Raw genomic sequence first — 15,303 nt, forward strand, 5'->3', positions numbered from 1 at the left:
TCCCCTTGGGGGAAATCCTAGTCCTTTCTCCTCTTGGGGAGATGTTGGTGCACCTCATATGGCCACATTGTCGCTTCCAGAATTGACAATCGGCCTGCCCGTATGGCTCTTCTCGACCTCTGTCGTTCAGAACCCCGCGATTCCTGAACAATCAAGTCAGCAACTAAATGATACCAGAGATACCCCCAAACCTTCTACTTCATCCAATTCTCCCTCTCCTCCTTCCTCTTCACTTGATGAAGCTGGTAAAGCCAAAAATAAAGTAACTCAGAAGAAGAAGGAGAACAAGAAGAAGGAGCCAAAGGAAAAAAGGGGCGAGCAGGCATCATCTAGCGAAAATCCACACACTATACCGTCCAGGCCTAAATTGCCATGTGTCATTTGCAAAGGAGACCACTATCATCGAGATTGTGATTGCATCCCTCGGATCTTAAGGGATTGGTCTCCTTGTTTTCACAATCCGGTGTCATCAACCTATGACGATTATGTTGAAAATACATCGTCAACTAGTGAAAGTGAAGCCCCTGGAAAAAAAGGAAAATGTAAATTTCCTTGTAAACTGTGTAAAGGCAATCACGCCGTCCACTGTTGTCCCTTCTTAGATGAGGCTAAAAGAGTTTTGGATGACCGTCCGGTTTCACCATTACGGCTTCTTAGAAAAGCTTCTCATGTGCCTAGAAGAGAAGCAAGCCAAGCGAAGGTCTAAATACATGGACTAACACCTCGTTGGTTGAAAAATGCATTGACCAATAGATGTCTTAGTCATAGACACGCTAGATCAGGTATTGGTACGTAGTTCCTTTGTAGAAAGTAACCTCTTTGTCTTATCAAATTATAAGGAAATTCTTGTTGAATGTAGGTTATATTAGAAGAGGAAATCTTCAATGAAATCAATCATTTTAAACTTGATAAGGTATGAAGTATAAATGAATTCAACATTAATTTTTGAAATTATTTTTGGAATATTATTAAGTTTTAATTGGTGTGGATGGTGTGAATTCTTGAATATGTTCATCATTCCTTGCACCCAAGAGGAGGGAAAATTTAATGTTTCTTAAGTATAGTCCCAAAAGAGGTAATTCCATCATCCTTTGTACATTCAAGATGATATCATAGTGCAATGTGTCTTACAATATTATATCTAAAATAATTTCTAATATATAAAAAACTATACTCCATAATATTATCTTAGAAAACTGAAATGGTTTTGTGAGGAAGAGACAAACTGTGGAAAATATCGTCCTTATACATGAAGTTATCCCCTTTAGTAGGAATAATGAGGAAACATGTATGATATTTAAGTTGGATATGGAAAATGTATTTAATTTTTCAAGCATAGCTTCATGTTTAGATTCCTTTATAAATTTGGGTTTAATCCAGGATTCATTGCTTGGCTCTCCACGTGTATCAACAATTTGTTTCTTTCTCCTTTATGAAATGGGTTCTATATGTATTTTTTTGTGTTAGAACTTTGTTAGGTTTGGCCCTTATCAACTTCATGTATACCATCATGGTATAATCCGTTAGCAAGAAATTGAATATAAATTGTTTTGGTAGCTTATTTCAAGTAGGTATGATTGGTGGAATCAAGTCATTCATAGGAAGAATCTAGGAGTGTCACGTCATTGCCTTGATTAGGTCATAGAAGTTAGAAAAGGTTCACAAGTCTAGAGGATTATAAATGTTTTTCCCCTCCTTAATCTTAACTAAATTTGTTTCCAAGAAATAATGAGCATATCAACATTTGGCATGATAGTATCATGGGAATGCCTCCTTTATCTCAACATTCAAACCTTTTCACCCTTAAAAAATTGTGTAACAACATGGGCTATAATATATTTTATTTCCCTTTACAGATCTAAAGAGGAAATACTCGGATTTCAAATTCTATCATCTAATATATTTGTTGCAGGTGGATCCAAGCCATATTATAGGAAATCAAATTTTTTTTAGCCATTTCCTCCTTCACACAAATGGCTAGGGTTCGAAGTATGAACCTCTATTCTAAAATGAGATTCTATTGAAACCCATCTAATATTTTTTTTGGATTTTAGGTTTGATCTTGAATCGAAATAATTTTTGAGGAGGGCCATTAACCACAACTTATTCTCTAGATACCCATCATCACCTATAATATAGGGTCTAATTGCATATCCTATGGCTTTAATACCTACATTATTCCAAATGTCAAGTGGGATATTGAGAAAGTTTACCCAAATCAAAACATTATATGATTTATATGTATCCACACATCAAAAAAAGGGTACTATAGTATAAGCCCAAGAAAACAATGATTCATTAACCACATTTGAGTCAATAGATTCCATGCTCCCTCCTCGTACCAAAGGATAAAACTATGCCATCCTTTCAATGTGAAATGACTAATGGCACTATACATGAGAAAGTAAAACCAAAATTATTGCATAAACAAAGAAAAATGACCTATATTATCACATCAATTGAAGAACTTATTAACTAATATTTTGTTGAGAAATTACTCAACTTGATAAAGAGTAATGTCCTTTCCTACCACAAGAGCAATACTATTCCCATGGTATTTGACGAGCCTTTTCCTATACCAATGACTATTGTGGGTTGGTTTTGGAATAGGTAATGAATCTCTATGCTACTCATACCTTAATCCCACTCCAATGGAGGAAAAGGATGAAGAGTGCAAAATGTAGAGTTTCACCCACCTTCCACTGGGATAGAGATGCATGTCATGTTATGGACACCCATACCCACAAAAACATCCACATTAAGTGCCACATGAGAGGTCTTAGGCCTATTATCAATCTCAAATGATGATGGGTGTAGATTGCCAAATCCATGAGTGGAGATGTTGAGAATTGTCAATGAATACTTACTCGTGTTCAATCTTCATAACTGTCTATATACCATGACTTGATGTAATCAATGTACTTGTCAAAAGAAAAAGAAAAGAAAATTGTATTTTTAGAAAAGAAAATTATTTTTTCAAGAATGGGTTTCTTGCCCATTGATTATTTTGTCTTAGGTTTAGCACCCATTTGTGCGCTCTAGGGTTGTGACAAGGTCAAAGTCATTGTCATGATGTAAAATCCCATGAAGGCCTCTTTAATTGATGAAAATAAATATTTAAATGTAAAAATTATATCTATAAGATATCAAGTGATGGGCCGACCATCCCATCAAGTCAGCCCCACAAGAGGCCCTTGAACCTCACCAAAAGACTATATAGAAGAGAGGTATTCAACCTCTTTGGAGATAGATACGAAATACACAATCTTAATTAAGTCTGAGAAAAATTCAGAGCGAGAAAGAAGAGAAGGATAACAAGGAAAGGAAGAAAATTTTGCTTCCTTGACTTGGGCTTAAATTATTTATTTGGCAAGCTCGCATACTTGGGAAGGAAGCTATCTATGTTCAATTTTCAAGCCAAAGAAGAGAAACAAACCGAGTTAAAGAAAGAAGCATTGTTTTTTGGGTGGTTGGCCTATCACTTGGTGAGTTGTCTTGATCAAATGTCTTGGAAGTCTTCCTTCAATTTCTAAAAGAAGAGAAGTTTCTAGGTTTCTCCCTAGGCAGGGCTTTTCCCTTGGCATGGAGCCTATTTTTGGTGTTCTTGTTTGCATTGTGATTTTCTTTATTGCCATTGTCTTGATGATAAACACATCATAATAATAATGATAATGGACTAACACAACATGATTATAACATTATGTGCAATTATATAGAAAGAACAATAACAATACATCGAAAATAAAATGAACATAAGAAGAAAACAATTCACATATAGAGACACTTGTTACAACTTTACACTGGCCATAGAAACATTGAAACCACTAACATATTTGAACTACCATGATTGTAATATCATCAACTCTATCATGCCAATATCGTCACTAAGGTTTGAGGCTTTAGAAATGATAGCATGGATACCTTTTCTACATGGTTCCATACTACTGTGTTGCATACTAAACTGCAGTGAATAAATCAAACATGGTGCCATACTAATATCATATCAATATAATAGACTATATAGTTGAACGATGTTGTATTATGTTACAATGAGATCATCATACATGTATATCCAAATATATATATATATATATATATACATAAATATATACGATGCTTGCTAATTATACCATGCAATGAGATCACATAACAGAGGTGGAATCTATACAACATGGGGTGCCAATATACCATAGTACACAAACTCTTAGAACAAAAGTGTTGAGAATGGAGATGCGACCTTAGTAAAAATCCAAGACCTTATCACTATAATAAAAGTGTAGTCCTATTCAAAAGTAAGAAGAGGTGTCTTAAGCCTATTTTCAAGAGATCAAATAGTCAAGAAAGCCATCCTCTCAAGATCGAACTCATTGCTAATTGGATCATAGTTCTGGGCACTATACGTAGCCATATTCTCAAGTCTAGAACTGAAGATTTGCATTCAAAATCATTAAAAATTGGAAGAGAACAATATCACTATTTGCAAGGGTTTGAATAGCCACGGTATTGAAAAATATAATTTTTTGGCTGAGCTTGAACAATAAAGACGTGATGAAGCAAAGGAAAAAAACCAAACCATTCAGGATTATAGTCTAAAGTAGCCCAGGGCAAGGATACAACACTAGCATATTGACTCTTTACCATTCCTTATGAATTCTTTTATATACCACATATCATCTTCCGGGTACCACGTATGAACTTATTGGTCTCATGATATCATTGACAGGTTGCTCGATTCACCAGCTCTGGTCGCCTATGACTAAACAATATATTCACAGATAGATGAATAAGTCATAACCCATGACTAAAGAAAGGATTCAAGAAGTAATGACTATATTAATTAACTAATATTCGTGCTACTACTCTCTTATTAATGCATACATTGAGAAAATATGTTTTTGTTTTAGGGCATAAATGGTCTCAATTGTGCCTATTGTGACAATTTTTTGAGAACCCTAGAATCATAGGTTTTCAAGAAGGAATGTGGACTTAACATTGCTTAACCCTGGTGCCTGAATCTTCCAGCTACTATGGATTCTTGAAGGAGTCCACACCGGGAATGGAATGTTGAATAAAAGGTAGGGAGGAACCACTGTGAATTGCCCAGGTCGGCCTGCAAGAATCAAATGTATGGAGGAGTCACAGAGAAACACTCACGTGAACACCGAATGGAATGTAGGGGGGAGCGACTAAGAAATGCTCAGGTCTAAAGAATTGAATATAGGGAGGAGCCATTGAGAAACACTCAAGGGAACGTCAAATGGGATGTAGAGAGATGAGCCACCAAGAAACCCTCTGATCTGCTGCAAGAATCGAATGTAGCGAGCAGAGCCCTTGAGAAACCCTGAGATCTACTATAAAAAAGGAATATGGGGAGCGGAGTCATCGAGAAACCATAAGTCTATTGCAAGAATAGAATGTGGGGAGCGAAGCCACTGAGAAACCCTTGAGTTTGCTGCAAGAATCAAATGTAGGGAGCGGAGCCACTAAGAAACCATGGAATTGTTGTAAGAATTGAATATGGGGAGCAAAGCCATTAAGAAACCCTAAGTTATTTTTCAAGAATCGAATATGGGGAGTGGAGCCACTAAGAAACCCTCGGGTCTGCTACAAGAATTGAATGTACGGAGTAGAGCCACTGAGAAACCTTGAGGTCTACTGCAAAAATCGAATGTGGGGAGCGAAGCCACTGAGAAACCTTGACGTTTGCTATAATACTTGAATGTGGGGTGCAGAGCAACCAAGAAACCCTCAGGTATAATTCAAGAATCAAATGTAAAAGGGAGTGGAGTTACTGAGAAAAATCACAATCTATAATCTACAAGAATTGAATATATTGAGTGTATAAAGGAGTGGAGCCATTGAGAAAACTCATAGTCTATGCGAAAACCATATGCAATGACTGCCAAAAACAAATATACGAGCTAGGATTAATAACAATAATTTAATAATATAATAATTAGTATAATATTGTTTTGATTTAATAATATAATATCTTTTTGAGTTAATAATATAATAATTAATATAATATGTTTTTTTATTTAATAATATAATTTATAATGTAATTGTTAATTTAAAAAATAAAATATTATTAAAAAAATAAAATCTATAACTATGTGATAGAAAATAGTGACTAATTTTATTAATTAATAATAAATTTACACTAATGGTTACATTTAAAAAAAAATCATGTAATTTGAATTAGTAGAGGTAGACTTTAGCTGATAATTTTATCAATTGTTATAGGTTGTCTTAAATCAATTTCATTAATACACATTCAATCGATCTTTTGGTGAGTAGAAGAGCATCCTGAAACAAATAATGTCAATTCATGGCATTCATTACTCAATATAACACATTATTTAACCATAAGCATCCATGACTCATAATATGATAATCTTCATGTATTGTCTTGTGCTTCAATCTATCAACCTCTACATTGGCTTGTAAATATCAACATAGTAGCCCTCAAACATATCTTGCAGTTGAGCCCTACAATGCATTTTCCAATCATCCTAAAACTCTTTGAAATTCCCCTAGATGAGAACTTCCCATTCAATCATCCTAAAACTATTTTTAAGAAGGATCAGGAACAAATTGTATAGAGGTATTGTTGGTTCATTTGGAAGGTATAATCCAAAGCTCAGTCACCCTAAAGGACCACAATTATCTTCAAAAATTCTGAGATTTATACAAGTCTTGCCAAATAGAAACCTCTCACTCCATCGAGTTGTGACACTTTGAAGGAAGATCAATTTCACATCCTTTTGGGACTATTGAAATCCCTAAAGGGACAAACTTGTAATAAAATGATACAGATATCTCAAGGGACTAGACCTATTGTTAAAGGTAGCAAAAGGATAAATTATATATAAGTATTGAGCAACTATAGAAATGTGACCCAAACTTAAGAAGTTGATTAGTCTGTCACCTTGGAGCTTCTTGACTTAGCACCTTGGAAGCTTCTACTGCAGACAATATTATAGGAAGTATCAAGCTTGTGAAAGAAGATATCATTATCATCAGAAGGGAAATAACAGTCCATCGTAAGGCATGTTTGAAAGGAATCTTATGGATATATTGAAGGGACAAGTGCATAGATATGGTTCTATGTAACAATTAGAAGAAGATGCGTAGAAGAGGATCTAGGTCGACTTGAACAAAAGGCCTTATAGGCCTTTTCTATAATGATATATTCACCCCAAGCTAGTGGGCCTGGCTTGAGGAGGCTTGCTACTGGATATTTTGATTGGATTTGAGGAGAGTGATAGAGATTGTAGGTCATAGCTCATAGCCTTACCTTAGAGATTTTCCTATCAAACCAAGACTGCCAATATCAAATCAGGACTAACTAGCCTCATGGGTAGTCATGGGATGAGATTAATTATTTTATGCGGGCCCCCCATGCCAAGTCAGGTCGGCCCACCAAATTGTCACACAGGCACCCTGGTGTGGCCAACACGTGACACCCCCATGGGCGCCCGGGCACCCCACCTTCGTGTGGGCATGCTCAGGGTGTAGGAGTTTTCCCTGTTGTGCAAATAACTAAACACAAATTATTATCTCATTAATGAAATAAAAATGTTATCATTTGTTATTTCCATGCTGCATGATCAATATTCAATTATAAACTGACTTTTAACACCTAAACATTAATTTACTTAATTTTCTAAAAATCATTATGAGACCCCCTTGTGGGAACTTTGTTCATGGGAATTCATGGGCCGACATTACTTCTTTTGTGGGGGAGCCCCTTCCCAAGTTGAGTCGACCCACCAACTCGTCACACAGGCGCCCTTGCCAGGTGGATGCCCTGGCATACCTAGCATGTGACGCCATCATGGGTGTCAGGTGCCCTAGCGTACCCAACATGCAACGCCCCCATGGGTGTCGTGCAGCTTGACATGCCCAACACACAACACTCACATGGGCATTGAGTTCCCTAGAATTCCCACCACGTGATGCCATCATGGGCATTGAGCACCCTAACATGCCCTGTGCACGATGCCCTCATTGGCGTGAGGCACCCTGGTGTGCCTAGCATGTGATGCCCACATGGGTGACAATGCACCCCACCTTCATGCAGGCACACCTAGGGCATGGGCATTTGAGATGCTATGCAAATGAGCGAACTTAAATGATTAGTTCATCAATGAAAAAAATATTATCATTTGTTATTTCCATGTTGCATGATCAATATTCAATTATAGACTGGATTTTAACACCTAAACAACAATTTACTTAATTTTAAAAAAAATCATTATGAGACCCCCTTGTGGGAACTCTATTCATGGGAGATCATGGGATGACATTACTTATTTTGTGTGGGCACCCTTTCCAAGTTGGTCCAACCCACTATCTCATCAAACGGGCACCCTGGCATGCCTAACACACAACTCCCCCATGGGTGTTGCACACCTTAGCTTGCCGAACACATGACATCCCCATGGGTGCCTAGGCACCCTCTCTTCATTCGCTCATCAATGACAACAAAATATTATAATTTTTTAGTACCATGTTGCATAAACAATCAATTATAAATCGACTTTTAATGCCCGAACATTACTTTAGTCAATTTTCTAAAAATCATTATGAGACCCCTTGGTGGAAAATTTGTTGATGGGAAGTCATGGGTCAACCTTACTTCTTCTATGTGGTCACCCCTTTCCAAGTCAAGTCGGCCCAACAACTCATCAAATGGGCACCCCTTTCCAAGTCGGGTCGACCCACCAACTCATCGAATGGGTGCCCCTACCGAGCGAACGTCTTAGCGTGCCCAACTTGTGACGCAACCCATGGCCACCTGGGTGCTCCACCTTTGTGCGGGTGCATCTAGGGAATGGGAATTTTCCTTAATGTGCAAATAATTCAAAATAGGTCATTATCTCATTAATGAAAACAAAATATTATCATTTGTTAGTACATCCATGTTACATAATCAATCAATTATAAACCGACTTTTAACACCTAAACATTAATTTAGTTAATTTTCTAAAAATCATTATGATATGTCTGATGGGAACTCAATTAATGGGAATTCATGGGTCGACCTTACTTCACATGTCTACCTGACCGTTGTGTCACCTAGTTCACTCATCGCCCAACTCGTCTGGTACATCTTCTTAATGAACCATTAAAGTGAAAATTGGAAACTATTGTATAAATGTAAATGAGCTTCTCTTCATTTCAAGAATAATATATTCTCTACTTAACAATGCAAACCACGTGAAGGTGGAAGCTCATATGGCCCCTCCCCCCATCACCCCCCCACCCCCCCGCAACATCACTCTCAATTCCCCATACCCAATCTATCTACTATAATATATTTGAAAGGAACGCAGTAACATTCAAACATAAAAACTCGGAAAATAAAAAGTTAAGGTAAACGAAAGAGAAAAGAGTTGTTGAAAACATATAAATACATACATTGTAATTTTCAACATTTTCATATAATTAATATTCTTTCTCATCCATCTCATCATCTGTATCATCCAATTCAAAATTCATGTACAAAGGATTCACCATATCAGCATCATCATCATCATCATCATCATCTATGTCATCATCTGGAACATGCTCTTCTACATTTGGTTAAACTTCTTCAACTTCTTCGTCCGACACGATGTCGATATCATATAGTTCATCCAAATTAGCATTATATCCATTAATATATATTCCTTGAATTGCTTTGATATCTTTGTCTAACACTACATGAATCCCCTACTCCTCTACATCATCTCCTTCTTCAATTTTTACTTCTTCAGTTAATTATACTTTCAAAGCCTTCCTCTGGGATCATATCTAACAACATATGACCAATCCACTTTACCTAGAATGTCTACATAAAATACTTGTTCACATTTTCTTGAAGAATATATGGCTCTGACCCTCGCTCAAGATTCCTTGTATCAACAACGGTAAATTTGTTAACATGCTCAATAACACTTCTATTAGGGTCACAGTCATGGATTCGTAGCCTAAACCATTTGACATCGAAGAAGACTATTTTGAAGGATTCAAAGTCACACTCAATCATATCATGTAGATACTCATAGTATAGATTCTCGGAGAGTTATAGATGTTTTTCACCTCTAGAGCAAACATTGATAACTTGAAATACTGCAGTTATCCCACTTGTTAGGTTCCTATACCAATAGGAGTCATAATTTTTGAATGACTGAGATTAAAACTGTAATATGTACATACCTTTGCTTTCTGCAAATGTTTTCCATATTCAAAAACTAAAAAAAAAATTAAAAAATGTAAAGAGGGTATGTCCTTAAAGAAAAATCAAAGGACAAAAAGAATAAAAAGGTCAAAAAAGATGAAAAAATGAACCCCAAGAAAAAATACCATGAAAGTGTGCAAGACAGAATGCCACTACTATTTAATTTTTTATGCAAAATAATGTTTGTGTGCAACTTGTTATTCATGCCACAATCCATGGATAGTCAAAATGTTTAAACTTGGCTATTTCATATTTTCAATTTTATGCTTAGAGATAGAGAATAAAATTTAACCAAACTGTTTAATCTTAGCAGATAATTAGATTAGGTAGAGTAAATAAAAGGAGCTCAGATGTTTAATCTGAGCCCTTGGATGTAATAAGATTAGTTTTAGATAGATTACTTTTGTAAAAGAAAATGAAAATTTTTGATAAAGGGTTTGCCAGCCTAAGTGCACCCTAATAAAGAGAAAAAAAAATGGTAGGATGAGTAGATGGGTAAGTAGTTGAATGGTTGCAGAATTGTGATGATTGATTAGATAAGATCATATCATTTACCTTCATCATCAAATTCCGAAAGTATGGATGAAAATTGAGCATTTACCAAAGCACACAAAGTCAAATGATTAACCTCCCTCATTCATTACATTTTCACTTAACTAATTTCCAAAGGAAGTCTTAAAGTACCTAAAATCTTAAGTTAAAGGGGCTTAGAGCATTTCTCTAACTTCTGGAGGGACCGGTCCCTTGGCCTAATGGCTTATAGGTCTTAAGTACTAAAAGTGCCCTCATAAGCATTCACCCCCTTAAATTCACTCATATTCCCCAACAAATCCTTTTTCCTAAAGAAAAATCATTTTACATGACAAAACCCCTTTTCCTAAGGTTTAAACACTATTTTTCCCAAGGAAAAGCCATTACCCCCATAAAAACCCCTTTTCCAAAGAAACCCATAAAATAACACTAAGCCTAGGTTATAATGTGTTTATAAAAAGCAAATAAATTATAAATACACATTTGACTTGGCGCTAAGTTATTTTCCGCTTTCAATTCATATTAACTTTAATTTTATATATTAACTCCTGAAAAATAACCCTTTCCCCTATGTATTTAATAAATCCCTTTAACAGTAAGTATCCCGCCTCGAAGTTTGAAAAATAAACTTTATTAATGTTAATGACTGATTAATGGGTTAATTAGTCATTAACGGCTAATTAATAACCAACACCCTGTGCCGAAATAAACGAGATTAATTAATCAATCTGTGGTTAATTAATAATATTTCTCCGCCAATGAAATCATCCTGATGCCCTTAATTCTCCATAACCCTTGATTAATTAAAACCCTGCCATGCTTAAACCCCCGTCGGGCCCCTCCATTAAGTTCATGTCAAATCCCTGCCCTAATCACTGTGCGATCAGGTCCCATTTGATCTGACAGTTGACGCACATATCGGGCGACCTCTGAAGGCCGACCTTTACCCACACGATATGGGTGGTTTCATTATTCCCCCCACTGCTATGTGGCGCCCGATGAATGGCATTGGGCGGCCTTCCCCCAAAACTAATCCTGCCCAAAAACTGTGTGAAATAAACCATTTACCACCTCCCTCTAGATGACAAAACGTCTCATCCCCCACTTAACTCTAAACGTAGCTATCCCCACGTACCTACCAAAACAATGGAATTTGCAAATAAAACAAAAAAAATTCATTATTTTTAGTTTTATCGTGCAAAATACCACTCAGACCTCCATGCAAGCACCAGAGTACGTGCAACCATTAGCCCACGTCCAACTGTCAACCTACTGAAGCTGTTGAACTTCCAGACCATCCTTCAGTCGCGTGCGCTTCCTGCAAACCGTGTACAGTCACCCATCAATCTATTCAGAGCCGAAACCAGGTATTTACCCAAATTCACTGAGAAACCCTGTTTAATTCCCAAACCTTTACTCAATTTCTTTAAACTATTAAGTAATTAAGTAAAACAGGTGCCCAACAACTTCAAACCATTCCGAACTAAACCAATTCACCCCAACTTTACATAAAACCCTTTTGCCCCCATCCTTGAATCCACAAGAACCAAGGATGGTTGCACCAGTTGCATTGAATATCCTACCCATTTCTACTCCCCATAGGGATTCAGACCATCTTCCATTAGCAGACAAAGACTTTCAAATTAAAGATATCTCTGTTGAAGAATCCCCATTGAAATTATGCTGCAAGTACAGAGACTAGTTCTTAAACCATGCAGACAAAATAGGTCTCTAGGAATCAAACCTGCCTAAGTACCAATTCCCCAACGTCCATATCTTCCCCAAAATCATTCACTATCATCATGCTAGCTACAATCCCACCTTAAGAGCAGTGATGTCCCCCGACCAGACAACACTTTTCACCATCACCACCGAGTCCATAAATGAAATGCTGCAGCTGAAACCTGGTCAAAATCTTACTCCCCTTGCTATTGGAGATTTACTCAACAGATTTTCTAAACTCCCTTGTTCCAAAATTGCTCAAATACTCCAGACTTCAATTGTAGAAGAAAAGCACATACCAAAGGATCCCCCTCCTTACATGTCATCCTTTTTCTCTCAGCTTGGCAAAGACATCATATCAATGATATACAGTATTCTAGGCTATACTACTAGTGAATATGTAGATGAGATTATTCTTGCCTACATGTCCATTTTCACTCCTGGGCAACCCCTTGCCATCATGTTTGACTATGCAAAATTCATCTCAGACAAAATGCATGATCAATTCATGAGATTGGAAAATGAGAGAGTATTCAAATACTCATCAGTGTTGTATCATCTCTTTCTTTACTATCAATCTGAAAAATTTCCCTTCATTGTTCAGAAGCTTGACACCAAAGGTAATCCTAGATCAATTGTCTTATGGACCCCTTTAATCCACAAATATGAATCTCCATACTCCTATATAGATTTTATAGATCTATTTGTGCATCTAGTAGCAACCATGATGATAGGAAGCCCTCCCCTAAGAATTAGTGCAAATATTAGGAGGGTCCTACAGCTGTCCAAATAGTACAAAGTGGGAGATTGGTACTTGTACCAAAATCACACTGAAACCAAAATCTATGGTTGTGAATTGGCACCTTACAAATTACCAAGATACCTCCCAATGAGATTATTTTCTCTGGAGTACTACAGGAAAATAATCAACTCTGATGAGGTGCATTTTGTGAAGGCCAAGAAAAAGGCACAACTCCGAATAAAAGACTAGCTAGGCCCCTTTGTGTGTAACAATAGAGAAGCTGGGAGAGTTGCAGAGGAAATTCTTCAAGGGCTCAAACTCAAACAAAGTTTCATCTGGAGATATGACCCCTTTGATGTCATCTGTAACAGAAGATAGAAAAACAAATTGTCTCCCTACATCCACCACCGAATTCCTCAAATAGAACAATATGAAAATCAACTGGAATGGGTGGAGAACACTCTAGTAGACAAAGATAACATAGAAATTGCTGTCAATAATGTGTTGATTGATTTAGAAAGAAGAATTGATGAAGATTCCTTTGTAAAGGTGCCAGAAGGATACCAATCCCAAAGGGAGACACAAGAACATAGTGAGCAACCACCAGAAGAAGAACTTCAAGAGCAAGAGGAATCTGAACAACCAGACATATCAGAAGAGTTGGCATAGCCATAACACATCATGAGTAATCCTCCTATTGTACATACTCCTCTAAATGAGGATAAGAATCCCAAAAGAAATATAGAGGAGGTCACTCCTTCTAGCAGACCTGTTGCACGGACTTATGTTAAAAGGCAAAGGTTGAATCCATTTTTAGAACAGGAGTATATAAGGAAATAGCTGGAACTACAGGTACAGAAACAACAGAAAGCAGGTAGAGCACTCCCTCTGGAGGTACACAAGAACCTTCCACTTCACAGGCTCAAATGCTGGAGAGACAACAGAGCGTGGAAGTATCCTCCTTTAAGGCTCCAACAGGTCAAAACTAGGACATCAGAGAGAAATATAAAGAAATAAAGGCTAGAAATGAAAGCTTGAAGGCCCAAAGTTATGCACAATACCTTAAACTGGCTCCTACTAATCAAACAAGGCTAATGTCAACCTTTGATGTAAAAGAAGGTAGAATGCAAATGACTTTCATGAAGCCTACAACACAGTAGCCCAGGTCTATATCAGATTATTTGAAGACAGATTTTGAGGTGTTGGCAAAGGATATTCATCCTATCAACCAAATAGAATTACACAAAGAGACTGGGGAAATGGTCTATTCTACATTGACCAGTACGACCATTACTGCACACCAACTCCAAAATTCACTGAATAATATATCACCACAATTTCAGTTAGAGAAGGCCTCTTCATAGGCCAAAGATACTAGGATAAAATCCTTGGAGGACTTAATAATAGAGATGGGACATGATCCCAAGGATGTTAAGGTTGCAGAAAATCTTATTAAAAAGAAAAATGATGATATAGATGAATTGAAAAAACAACTTAAAAATCCATCCTCTACATCATCCACAAACAGCTAAAGTATTGGAAACTCGGAAGGAGGAAGAGCTTATAGACTTAGTTCTTAAGTTGAATGATCAACTAAAAGAGACCGAAAAAGAGTTGGATAACTTGATACAGTCTAAACAAAGTGGGTTGGCCACCACTCCTCAAACTGTTATTCCTATAGTCTCCACAGTAGTACCCTCCACATTGGCTGCTTCCTTAGCACCAACAGTTCCACCAGCTACAGCTATGCCAGTCACAAGTGCAGTCACTTGTACTTCTTCAAGTGCAGGGACATCCATAGAAAAGACAACTGAATTGGTAAAATCCATGGAGGAAATGACCATCCAGGCTACTGAACTTAAGAAGCTTAGAGAAAAGTGTCAAGCTTGGAGACTGATTGCAAACTTGCACAGATACAACAGAAGGAAGAAATTCAGATGAATCAAAGAATGGGAGAAAGGATAAAAGTCCTTGAAAAGGACTTGACATTGCAAAATCCATTAGGAGATATGAAAGAAATGCTCTGGGCCAACATCATTGACTCTGTCAATGATGTTTGGCCATCTATTCAAGTAATTTTTTA

The sequence above is a fragment of the Pinus tabuliformis genome, chromosome 8 (assembly GCF_031772625.1).
Source record: "Pinus tabuliformis cultivar Carrire ecotype Pingquan chromosome 8, CPIR1, whole genome shotgun sequence".
Lineage (NCBI taxonomy): Eukaryota > Viridiplantae > Streptophyta > Pinopsida > Pinales > Pinaceae > Pinus > Pinus tabuliformis.